The sequence below is a fragment of the Papio anubis genome, chromosome 8, assembly GCF_008728515.1.
Source record: "Papio anubis isolate 15944 chromosome 8, Panubis1.0, whole genome shotgun sequence".
Taxonomy (NCBI): domain Eukaryota; kingdom Metazoa; phylum Chordata; class Mammalia; order Primates; family Cercopithecidae; genus Papio; species Papio anubis.
Window position 1 is genome coordinate 24,474,869 of NC_044983.1, and position 13,268 is coordinate 24,488,136.

At 46.4% G+C, this 13,268-nt stretch overlaps 1 pseudogene; it reads right to left on the minus strand.

Moving 5' to 3' along the window:
* Positions 1-1,744: 1,744 nt before the first annotated feature.
* Positions 1,745-2,828, minus strand: LOC103886695 (annotated as a pseudogene).
* Positions 2,829-13,268: the final 10,440 nt, after the last annotated feature.

The window sequence follows — 13,268 nt, forward strand, 5'->3', positions numbered from 1 at the left end:
AAAAAAAAAAAAAAAAAAAAAAAAAAAAGTAAGTAAAAAATAAAAATAAATTTGATTACCAAAAACATTAAACTTATGTATAAGAAATACCATAAACAAAGTCAAAAGATAAATGATAAATTGCGAAAAGGTTTGCCAACACCTATGGTAAAGAGAAAAATTGTGTCTTCTGAGAAGGCACCCTCCCCCGACTCTAATCTGCAGGTAAGTGTTGACAGTGTGGAGAAGACCCTCTACGGAAGATATAATGCTATAATTTTTGGATCTTATAAAATGTCTGTGAAAGCCTTTCTCCCAGAATCAGCCTTATCTAGAGACAGGGCTCAACTTCCAAGCTGTTGGGACACCCTGGAGCCTGTAACATGTCCATGTTCAGGCAGGCCTATGGCCTCTACCTTGGTTCCTGATGCTTTAGTACCAAACTGATGCAATAGTAGTTGGTCACGGCTATGAGGCTGGGGCTGGGTGGACCGGTCCTGGGCACCCCACTTGTGCAATGTCTTCCTAACATAGGTTTTGGCTTCCCGTTTTGACTTCCCGTTTTGACTTATAGATAATACCCTTATTTGCTTATTGCCTGCTGGGACTTCCCGAGGATCTCTCACAGGACTTCAGTCTCATCATGTCTAGGATAAGACATGCCAGTCTTTTCCCCTGAAGCCCCTCCTCCTGTTCCCTATCTCCCCTGGTAAGAGTTGCCACCACTCACCTGCTCAAGCCCCAAACTGGGCGGGACCCACACTTCCTTCTCTTTTCCTTCCCTGCAGGTCTGTTGTGTCACCGGTCTGTTGATTCTGACTCCATTGTTTTTCCAGTGTCCCACGACTTTCTTTTCTTCCTGCTGCTCCTCCCTTGGTTTGGTCACTATACTCTTTCTGAAACGCAAATCTGATCAGACCACATTATGAATAGTGCTGTGATAAACATACAAGGGCAGCGTTTTTTTTTTTTGGTTGTTTGTTTGTTTTTTGAGACATAGTCTCGCTCTGTCACCTAGGCTGGAGTACAGTGGCATGATCTTGGCTCACTGCAACCTCCACTTCCTGGGTTCAAGTGATTCTCCTGCCTCAGCCTCCCGAGTAGCTGGGACTACAGGCACTCGCTACCACGCCCGGCTAACTTTTGTATTTTTAGTAGAGACGGGGTTTCACCATATTAGCCAGGCTGGTCTCGAACTCCTGACCTCAAATAATCTGCCCGCTTCGGCCTCCCAAAGTGCTGGGATTACAGGCGTGAGCCACCACACTCGGCCACTTTTAATTTATATTAAACCAGAATGTATTACCATTAATGCATTAATATCTTTCACTACTAAATACTGAAAATAAATTGAAATTATTTCTGTAGAAGATTTGTCCTGGCAATGTTAACTTCACAGCAGACTGACACCACGTGGCTCACATTTCAGACACAATGGAAAAGCAGATCCATGCTGGTGTTAGTGTGCAATCTTGTCCTACGCTAAACAGTCAGGGTCACCTTGGAGTACGTTTAATAAAAAAGCAAAGAGCATACAGAGATTTACAAGAATTTTAAAGACAAAAAAATGGTCCTCTTATGTTGTCCCAACAATAAACTCAAAAGTCTATGACAAATAGAGGTTCTGATGAGTTGTTTGTAAATTCTTTAGATTTGGTATAATACTGAAAGTGGAGTTCATTTGAAGTCTTCAAAAAAAAGTGCCTGTTAATCCTCAAATGATGCTTGTTACAGTTTAACATTTCTATTAAGTGCATACATTGAATTACTCGTTACCCAAGCACAGCAGCTGTTCCTTACCACTTATTGTTAAGGGCTTTAACTGGCCATCTTCAACTTCTACCTTTCTTGACCATTCTCAACAATTCTCTTTGTAGTCTCTTGAAGTCAAATTTAAGTGCAAATATATTACATAAATGAAGTAATGCTATGAAACATTATTAATAGCTAGACATAAATTTGTTTCCAAAATGAAACCTAGGGATTCTGGAGCTGGAAGAAAGAGCCAGAGGCTTGGTAAGCATGGGTCCTGCCGTGGCACCTGTGTGAGAATCCCTGTTCCTTGGGAGGGGATTAGGGGAGCTGTGAGGGATAAAGGGGAGGTGAAAAAGAAAGGAGAGTGTATTCGTTCATTTTCACACTGCTATAAAGAAATGCTTGAGACTGTGTAATTTCTAAAGGAAAGAGGTTTAATTGACTCACAGTCCCGCATGGTTGGGAAGGCCTTAGGAAACGTAGTGATTTTTCTGTCGTTAACCATTTTCATAGAAATTGATATCGATTTGAAGTTGCTCATCCCACTACCACCAAATGATGTAGAAGAGAATGAAGTGAGGTCCCCCTGGCCTAGTGACCCAAATGAAGTAAATCCTGTATCAAAAGAAGAAAATCCATTTCCAAAAGATGGAAATCCACTGAATGTGGAGAAAAACGACCCCGTCCCTCAGCTTCTGCTTCTTCAGGGACCCCTTCGATTCCCAAAGAAGTCCTCAAAAGGGTCTTCAAAGAAATCAAATGAAAATGGATCTCTTTCACCAAAAAATTCCCTGAAGACACCATCTGGGTTACGGAATGTGAAGCCAAAATCAAATGGACCATCAAAATGACTTCCACCTCCCCCTACACCAATTCATCCTTCTTTGCCATATTTGTCATTGAGGTCCCGTTTCTTAGCATCTGACAGCACCTCATAACGCCTGTGCTACTTGTTTGGATTTTCTCTCTGCTTCTTCTTTATTCTAAGGATTTTGATCAGGGTGCCACTTCAGAGCCAGTTTCTCATATGCCTTTTTAATATCCTCGGGTGAGGCATGTCTCTACATACCTAGAACTTCCTACTAATCCACCATGTTTTTTGTTTTTTTGTTTTTGTTTTTGTTTTTTTGTTTTTTTTTTTTGAGACGGAGTCTGGCTCTGTCGCCCAGGCTGGAGTGCAGTGGCCGGATCTCAGCTCACTGCAAGCTCTGCCTCCCGGGTTCACGCCATTCTCCTGCCTCAGCCTCCCGAGTAGCTGGAACTACAGGCGCCCTCCACCTCGCCCGGCTAGTGTTTTTGTATTTTTTAGTAGAGACGGGGTTTCACCATGTTAGCCAGGATGGTCTCGATCTCCTGACCTCGTGATCCACCTGTCTCGGCCTCCCAAAGTGCTGGGATTACAGGCTTGAGCCACCGCGCCCGGCCTAATCCACCATGTTTTAAGAGATTGTTGGAATAGGTGCGAGGACAGAGGCGGCTGGTGGCGGGATGCAGGGAAGGCCGCAAGGCGGCCCGGATCTCCTCCCGGCTCCAGGCACTGTTATACTGGCAGCGGCGGCTCCTTGTGCTTTCCTTTCCCTCATTTTTGAAATTTTAATTTTGAAAAAATGAGATGGGGTCTTGCTATATTGCCCAGGCTGATCTCAGACTGCTGGCCTCAAGCGATCTTCCCAGCTCGGCATCTCAATCATGCTGGGATTATAGGCATGGGCCACCAAGCCCAGCCAGAAATGCCACTGATTTTTGTATATTGGTTTTGCATCCTGCAACTGTATTCAATTCATTTATCAAATCTAAGATTTTTGGTGGAATCTTTAGATTTTTCTAGATGTAAGGTCATGTCATCTGCAAACCGGGACAATTTGACTTTCTCTTTTTCAATTTGGTTGCCTTTGATCTCTTTCTCTTGCCTGATTGCCCTGGCTAGGACTTCCAGTACTTTGTTGAATAGGGCTCTCCTACCTCTTTGAAGGCACTGTACTTTGTGGTTTGAGGCTTTTAATCAGACTGTTCTTTCTGCCTCATTTGTTCCTCTCTCTCTCTTCACTTGACTAAGAATTACCTTCAGGTCACTTCTTTAAGGGAGACCGCCCATCCCATGGAACTCTGTACTTTGTGCTTCATGCCAAGCTGTTTTGCAGAAGGCGTGTACCACCTCTGCACTCCTACAAGCCACTATTGTCCACTTTTAAATCTCAGTCATTTTGTTAGGCAAGTGATAGTGTCTCATTGTTACCTTAATATGTATTTTCTTTGAGTCTAGTGAGATTGGACATCTTTTTATGTGTTTTCTGTCCATGTGAGTTTTTCTTTTGCGGCTTTCCAACTTCCCTCTTCCATTTATGTTTCTGTTGGTGTGATCACAGCATTAGCATTCACCTAACAGCACGGCTGCCACATGCCCACCATTAACATATGTGAGGTGGTTACTGGGGGCTGGATCGCGCCTCCCCACATTCACCATTGTTGAAGCTCTGGGATTAGATTTGGAGACAGGACTTTTAAAGAGGTGATTAAGTTAGAAGGAAGTGATTAGCCTGGTCCTTAATCCAATCTGACTGATGTCCTCACGAGAAGAGATTAGGACGCTCAGAAAGAGACACCACAGATGCACACGAACTGAGGCCATGCGAGGACACGGCCAGAAAGCTACTCCTCTGCAAGCCAAGGGAAGAGGCTGCAGAAGAAACCAAATCCACTGATACCTTGATCTTGGACTTCTTCTATTTTATTTATTTATTTATTTTGAGACAGAGTCTCACTCTGTGGCCCAGGCTGGAGTGAAGTGGCGCAATCTCAGCTCACTGCAACCTCCGTCTCCAGGGTTCAAGCAATTCTCCTGCCGCAGCCTCCTGAGTAGCTGGGACTACAGGCATGTGCCACCATGCCCAGCTAATTTTTTTGTATTTTTAGTAAAGACGGAGTTTCACCATGTTGGCCAGGCTGGTCTCAAACCCCTGACCTCGAGGGATCCACCCCACCTTGGCCTCCCAAAGTGTTGGGATTACAGGTGTGAGCCACTACACCTGGCTGTAATTTTTGTAATTTTAGTAAAGACGGGGTTTTGCCGTGTTGGCCAGGCTGATCTCGAACTCTTGGTTTCAAGTGATCTATCGCCTCAACCTCCCAAGGTGCTAGGATTACAGGTGTGAGCCACCACCCCTGGCCATAGATTTCTAGCCTCTTGAACTTTGAGAAGTTAAATTTCCATGGTTGAAGCCGTCTAGTCTGTGTGGTACTTTGTTATGGTATCCTTAGCAAACACAGCAGTGTTCCAGGCACTGGGGTTTCAGCATCAAAGAAGACAGAGACAGTCCCTGCTCTGATGGATTAGAGCAGGAGGCAAAAAATAAGATCTAATCTAAACCTCTGCATCTTATTATATTTATGTCAAATTAGAAATGCCTGTTTATAGTAAGACATAAATAAGATAGAAGGAAATAAATAATAGTAGTGATAGGGTAGGAATAAAATAAATAGGGTGGGGTCATGGAGTGTGATGGGAGCTTGCTAGGGAGGTCTGGAAGGCGGAAACGGTCTCTCCAAGGGGGCAAGACCTAAACTTGTGCTGAGGTGTGAAGACAGGAAGAAGCCAGCCATGCAGAGGTAGAGACGGGCAGGTATGCAGTGCAGAGGCCCTGAGGTAGCCATTGTGGTTCCAGGAGTTCAGAGCTTGTAGCTGGATCGCTGTGACCTCAGCCTCGGTCTTCACATAGCCTTTTCCTCTGTGTGTCTGGTCTCCCTCTGCTTCTCTCTTATAAGGACACTTGTGGTGGCATTTGGGGCCCTCCCAGATAATCCAGGACAAGCACCTCATCTCAAAATCCTTACCCTAATCACACCTGCAAAGGCCCTTTTTCCTTATTAGGTAGTATGAGGTTGGTGCAAAAGTCATTGAGGTTTTTGCCATTGAAAGTAATGACAAAAACCGCAATGACTTTTGCACCACATTAATATTTACATGTTCCAGGGATTAGGCCCTGATATCTTTGGGTGGCCATTAGTCAGTGTATGATCACGTGGCTGAGGATAGGAAGAAGGTGGGCTCTGATGGAAACATATGAATGTCAGGGAGAAGCAAAGATGGGGTAGAGAAGCAGCAGGATCACACCAGGGCGGACCATAATAATCTTAGAGATTTTGATCTCTAAGAGCAATGGGACACAATGACAGGTTTGGCAGGGGAGGGAGTGAACCAATTTCTGTTTTACAGCTGTGTGGAGGGAAGTGGAATATCCAGTCTCTAAAGGACATTTATTTTCTTTTTTTCGAGACAGTCTCGCTCTGTTGCCCAGGCTGGAGTTCAGTGGCGTGATCTCGGCTCACGGCAACCTCCACTTCCCAGGTTCAAGGGATTCTTTTGCCTCAGCCTCCCAAGTAGCTGGGACTACAGGCATTTGCCACCATGCCCGGCTAATTTTTTTTTTTTTTTTTTTTTAGTAGAGATGAGGTTTCGCCACATGGGCTAGGCTGCTCTTGAACTCTTGGCCTCAAGTGATCCGCCCACTTCGGCCTCCCAAAGTGCTTGGGTGACAGGCGTGAACTGCTGCACCCAGCCATGAGCTACTGCGCCCGGCCCTTCTAAAGGATATTTCTTCATGTCAGTTTGTGGTCTCTGCAAGCCGCAGATGTGGAGGGCAGAGAAGATGGGGGACCCGGTGAGAGGCCAAGGCATGCCCTCTGCTGGTCAGCATGGCCACTCTTTGTAACCTTCCACGTGTGGTCATCTCAGAAAGTGAGAGGCACAGGTGAGAAGCAGTGAGCCCAGTGGTCCGGAGCCAGGACCTTGGAGCCAGTCTGCTTGGGAGAAATCCTGGTTCTGACACTTAGTCACACAGACTTAGGCAAGTCGCCTAATCTCCTGCACCTGATTTCTCCTTCTTCTGTAAATAATATCAGCAGTTGCACTTCTGGCTACCCCCCAAAGAAGTGAAAGCAGGGGCTGGAAGGGATGCTTGGCCACCCACGTTCACAGCAGCACTATTCAGAATAGCCAGAAGGTGGAAGCAATTCAAGTGCCCATCGAAGGATGAATGGATAAACAATGGGGGCTGAATGTACAAGCGAATATTATCTAGCTTTAAAAAGAAACGAAATTTGGACACATGCTACTTACAACATGGGTGACACTTGAGCACATTATGCTAAGTGAAATAAACCAGACACAAAAAGACAAGTACTGTGTGATTTCACTTATATGAGGTACCTAGGGGAGTCAAGTTCATAGAGACAGAAAGTAGATGGCATTGCCAGAGGCGGGGGAAGGGGAGGGAGGAATTATTGCTTAATGGGCATAGCGTTATGGTTTTGCAAGATGAAACCGTTCTGGAGGTGGATGGTGGTGATTATTGCACAACAATTCGTGTGCATTTAATTGGCACTGGACTGTATACTTACAAAGATGGCAAATGTAATGTAGATTTTACCACAATAAAAAAGGAGGGGGATGATAATAGTATCTGTTTATTGTGAGGATTAACTGAGCTGATACGTGTAGAGTATGCTTCTGGGCAAAAATTCCACCTTTTGCCCAGAAGCACCAGGTGCTCAGTGAACGTCAGTTATGATGGTTCTCTAAACACATTCACCTTAGTGAGATGCAGGCTTATTTTATTTCTATGTTTATTTTTTTTTGAGACAGGGTCTTACTCTGTCGCTCAGGCTGGAGTGCAGTCGTGTGATCACCGCTCACCATAGCCTCAACCTCCTGGGCTCAGGTGATCTCCCACCTCAACCTTCTGAGCAGCTGGGACTACAGGCATGTGCCACTATGCCGCACCAATTGTGTTGTGTTTTTTTGTAGAGGTGGGATTTCGCCATGTTTCCCAAGCTGGTCTTGGATTCCTGGTGTCAAGTGATCCTCCTGCCTTGGCCTCCCAGAGTGGTGGGATTATAGGGGTGAGCCACCATGCTGGGCTCATTTTATAAACAGTTTTCCTTAAGAGTCCACCATCTGGGCTTGTCCCCACATGATCCCTCATGTGACCCCCCAGTAGCCACGATAGTTGCTCCTGAGGCGTCTCTCATTCTCTCCTGAAAATGGGCCAAATCAGTTAACTTTCACTTAAGAGTTTTTAACCTTAGTTATAAATTAATCCGTGTTGTCGACAAAACTTGAGCCAAGACTCAGCTGACAATAGTCAGAAGTGCCTCAAGTGCTTAGGTATTATTTGGTCTGAGGACGGTTGGGTAATCCAGGTCTCCCATCAGGGAGCAAACTCCAACCAGCCCTTAGAGGCAGGAGGTGCTTGGACTGAACTTGGGGCTGGGTGCCAGTGCCAGGCACCCTGGGTCTGGGCAGCACCCTTTTCCTGGCTTGCTGATCTGGTGATGACCCCAGTGCTGTTATTTATTTATTTATTTATTTTTCTTTTTTTTTTTTGAGATAAAGTCTTGCTCTTTTAGCCCAGGCTGGAGTGCAATGGTAAGACCTCAGCTCATTGCAACTTCCACCTGCCAGCTCAAACGATCCTCCCTACCTCAGTGTCCTGAGTAGCTGGGACTACAGTTGTGTGTAATCATGCTCAGCTAATTTTTGTATTTTTTGTAGAGATGGAGTTTTGCCATATTGCCCAGGCTGGTTTCGAACTCCTGGACTCAAGTGATCCACCCGCCTCTGCCTCCCAAAGTGCTGGGATTACATACAGGTGTGAGCCACTGCACCCAGTCAGGCAGCTTTTTATTAGACTTTCACTAGGTCCTTGTAGGTGGAACCTTAGTGGTCACAGTTGGGCCAGGAGGGTTTGGCTGGTTTCGGCCTTTATAGCTATCTTTGAATTACACTATTAGTAGATCAGTCTGGTCTCTAAAAGGAAAAAGACCACATTCATTATTGGAGTTTGACCATTCCCTTTATAATGTAGCTTTTAAGTGAGGTACATCATAAAGGATCTACTGGCTGGGCACGGTGGCTCACACCTGTAATCCCAGCACTTTGGGAGGCCGAGAAGGGTAGATCACTTGCGGCCAGGATTTTGAGACCAGCCTGGGCAACATGGTGAAACCCCATCTCTACTAAACATATAAAAATTAGCTGGGCGTGGTGGTATGTACCTGTAATCCCAGCTACTCAGGAGGCTGAGGCAGGAGAATCACTTGAACCCGGGAGGCGGAGGTTTCGGTGAGCCGAGATCACTGCACTGCATTCCAGCCTGAGTGACAGAGCAAGACTCTGTTAAAAAAAAAAAAAAAAAAAAAAGCAAAAACCGAAAAACAAAACAGGTGGAGTCTACTGAATTGCGTGAGTTGACCGGGGCTGGTCAAAAAGATGGATTTCTCCTTACTGTGGAAGCTCTCAGCTGCCCTGCAATACTTTGGAAATAAACCAGGCAAAACACTGCTCAGTGTACTGCACTCCAGGCACAAACAGGAAGCTGCTCTTTCTCTGCTTCTCTGCCCCACAATCAGACTCTTGTAACTCTCCTTTCTTCTTTTTCTAAAATGAATCTGGGAGTTTCCTTTAGCCCCTGTTTTGTGGTCGCCTCCCATACATGTTTCATCCGTCGGTGGCCCAGGCTGGAGTGCAGTGGCCGGATCTCAGCTCACTGCAAGCTCCGCCTCCCGGGTTCACGCCATTCTCCGGCGTCAGCCTCCCGAGTAGCTGGGACTACAGGCGCCCGCCACCTCGCCCGGCTATTTTTTGTATTTCTTAGTAGAGACGGGGTTTCACCATGTTAGCCAGGATGGTCTCGATCTCCTGACCTCGTGATCCGCCCATCTCGGCCTCCCAAAGTGCTGGGATTACAGGCTTGAGCCACCGCGCCCGGCCGCATTTTCTTTTATTTATTGAAAGCACGGCGTCTTAGATCAAGTGTTTAGGAACGGACCCTGAGACAAACATGAATGTGGTTTATTGAACGAGGGCTGTGCAAGAAAAGCTGTACTGGAGAGAGGTAAGTGGACAGATATGGGGAAGGGCTGGGCCCAGCAAAGATGAGGTTTCAAGTAAAGCTTATGTTTGGCTTAATCCACCGGGGACGGTTCTGGAACATAAGCCACACCACAAAGCTGTGATGTCATACCTTGAGGCGAGGGCCTTGCCTCCTCTTCTCAGTCAGTCCTGGCTGTGGGGAGCAAGATGACTCCACTCAGTGCAAGGCCATCCTGGGCAAGGGGCAGCCCCCTCAATGCAGTGACCTGGCAGCGGGGCCCTGGGTCCGGCACAGCTCCTCTTTTGCACAGTGCTGTCTGCTCACCTGGTGTCTTTCATGCCATTTCTCAACAACTTCCCTCCTCTACCTCCCCCTCTGCATTGCACAGTGCAGCGAGGTTGCCAGTTCCATAGGTGTAGCGGCTGTGGGTGAAGGGGCAGGCGGGACAGGGGAGGCAGCCATCTAACTTTTGTCCTGACTCATGCAGACCTGGCCTGGTGTTCAGAACATGAATGTGAAAAATCAGACCAGGAAGATCACGGGAGGGAGCTCAGGAAGCATCTGGTTTGCAGGTAGGAAGTGACAGACCCCGCGGATGCCATGCACACGGGCATACAGTGGAGTGGGGATGAAATCAGGGTGGGAGTTGCAGGTCTCCTGAGCCCGGGACCAGGGCTGTTTCCCCAACTGTCCACTGCCTCTGCTGCCTCCTGAGATCGTCTCCTTCTGGTGTCTGCGCGCTGGAACTTATTTTTAGTTTTAATGTTTTCGAGACAGGGTTTTAATCTGTCACCTGGGCTGGAGTGTAGTGTCGTGATCATGGCTCACTGCAGCCTCAACCTCTCAGGCCCAAGTGATCCTCCTACCTTTGCTTCTTCCTAAACAACCTGTGCTACAGATGCATGCCACCGAGCCTAATTTATTTTTTTATTTTTCAATTTTTAGTAGAAATTTAAAAATCCCCCAGTGTGGCTGATTGGCTGACAGCCACACTGAAGCTTCATTCCTGCCTCTGCTCACTCAGCAATCCTCATTCCTCAAATACCTCTTCTTCCTGTTGTCCAAATGTCCCCTGTACTTCAAGGCCCATAGGTCACATCCTCCAAGAAATCTTCCCGGTCCACACTTATCCTTCTTTTAAATCAGGGAGGCACACCCTGGTTATATGTTACAATCACCTAGGAAACTTTAAAAAATACGATTAGGCGTTAGGGAGAGGGGACCAGACCAGCTGAATCAGACTCTCTGAAGACAGCACCTGGGCATTTGTAGTTTTTAAAGCTCCCAGGTCATTCTAACACAGCCAGGATTGAGAACTACCGTTCTAAGCAAATATTACAAATATGTCTTGCTTCCACACCCATGGCTATGTTTTGTTGGTTTGTTTGTTTTTGTTTTTGAGAGTCACTCTGTCACCCAGGCTGGAGTGCAGTGGTATGATCTCAGCTGACTGCAACCTCCACCTCCCAAGTTCAAGAGATTCTTCTGCGTCAGCCTCCCACGTAGCTGGGACTACAGGTGTATGTCACCACACCTGGCTAATTTTCTTATTTTTAGTGGAGAATGGGTTTCACTGTGTTGGCCGGGCTGGCCTTGAAATCCTGACCGCAAGTGATCTGCCCACCTCGACCTCCCAAAGTGCTGGGATTATAGAAATGAGCCACCACGCCTGGCCACCCTTGGCTATGTTATTTAAGACATGCAAGGGAAACATTAACTTCCATATTAAAATATTCCCTTTCTTTTTTTATCCTGTACAGAGCATAGCACAGCAGCTTGTACCTGAGACTTCGACAAATATCTGGTGGATAGATTGGCTTGCAGAGCACATTCTGCCTGTAGAGATAAGTTAGCAAGGTGAGTCAGTCACTGTAGATTTCAAAGGGTGAGAAGCCTAGCTAGAGGTTATAACATAGCATGATATCCTTCTGGAAATGGAATTCTTCACTTGCAATGCATTTTAGGAGCCACCGCTCTGTGTGAGCCACTCTGCTAGGTCCCAGCATGCATGATATTGTTCTATACAAAGAATAATATCAGAGCTCACAGCCTATGCAGGAAGTAAGCAATTAGTTATAGCATGTGTACTGCAACCCAGGTAAGTACACAGTGTCGTGGATGCTTCCAGAAGGAAGTCATAGTCTGACCAGGAAATTTGGGAATACTTCTCATAGGAAGCAACAATCTGCCTAGAAAGATCTAGAAAGATGAACAGTATCAGTGTATTGGTTAGAAATGCGTTCAGCAGCAAGTCACAGAACACATGACTAGTAAGGTTTAAACAAATAGAAGGTTATTTTCTCATATAATAAGCCCAGAGGTAGGCACTAAAGGTGGTACATTGGCTCAGTAGTGTTGGGACTAAGGTTTCTAGAATTCTCTTGTCCTCTGAGTCATGGCTGCAGATTGGCTGCAGCAGCTCCAGGCATCGTGTCCACATTGAAAGGAGAAAGACGGGGGAGACCAGCTATGATATCCCCTTTTATCAGGAAAGCAGGAACCTTCCTGTGGATTTCCTCTTACATCCTACTAGCCAGAACTGGGTCATGTGGCTATCCTTAGCAGCAAGGGAGCCGGAAAAGACAGGATTTCACTTTTCCAGCTTCTTCTATATGGGAGGGCAGGTAGGTGAAGGGGGCTAGACTGAATCCTGTGTGAGCCAACTAACAGGCAGAACATTTTGCGCAGAACTGCATTTGCAAAAACATGGAACTGTGAAAGTGTGTGGAATATTTACAGTCTATTTATTTATTGATTTATTTATTTAGAGACAGAGTCTTGCTTTGTCACCCAGGCTAGAGTGCAATGGCATGATCTCGGCTCACTGTAACCTCCGCTTCCTGAGTTCAAGCAATTCTCCTGCCTCAGCATCCCCAGTAGCTGGGATTATAGGCGCCTGCCACCATGCCTGGCTAATTTTTGTATTTTTAGTAGAGACAGGGTTTCACCATGTGGGCCAAGATGATCTTGAACTCCTGACCTCAAGTGATCCACCTGCCTCTGCCTCCCAAAGTGCTGGGATTACAGGCATGAGCCGCCGCTCTCAGCTACAATAAAAAAATTTAATATAATCAAAGTACAGGGCATGTGGCAGAGGAGTGAGGGCAGACAAGACAGAGAGAAGTGAGTATGAGACTCTTTAGACCCTTGAGTGACATGTTGAAGAGCTTGGAATTTTCTTATAGAACGTAGGCAATCAATAGAGAGGTTTCATCCGAGGAATGATAAAAATCCGTTTGGGAAACAGAGGTGGTGTGGAGGATGGGTCAAGAGAGAATCAGAAGGCAGATGATTTACATCAATCCAGGCCAGATATCAGGAGGGCCTACTCTAAGATTGCTTTTAGCATAGCTACTGGGGAAAGAATCGGGCAGGAGAGTCCAGAGGCCATGCATGTGATGGAAACAGCTGCCCAAACTGCATCTTCAGGTAAATATGGCGGACTACAGTTTCCCCTTCATAAAGGCCTCTCAGGCGTGTTTCCTGGAAGGAAGAGATGGGAGATGTCACCACGCTCAGCACATCCGTGAGGTGTTGCATTAGTCTCCTGGGGCTGCCGTAACAAGGTACCACAAAGCAGATGGAAACGACGTGCATTTTTCCCCCCACGGTTCTGGAAGATGGAAGGCCAGGATCAGGTGTCAGGAGGGTTGTTTTTTTCTG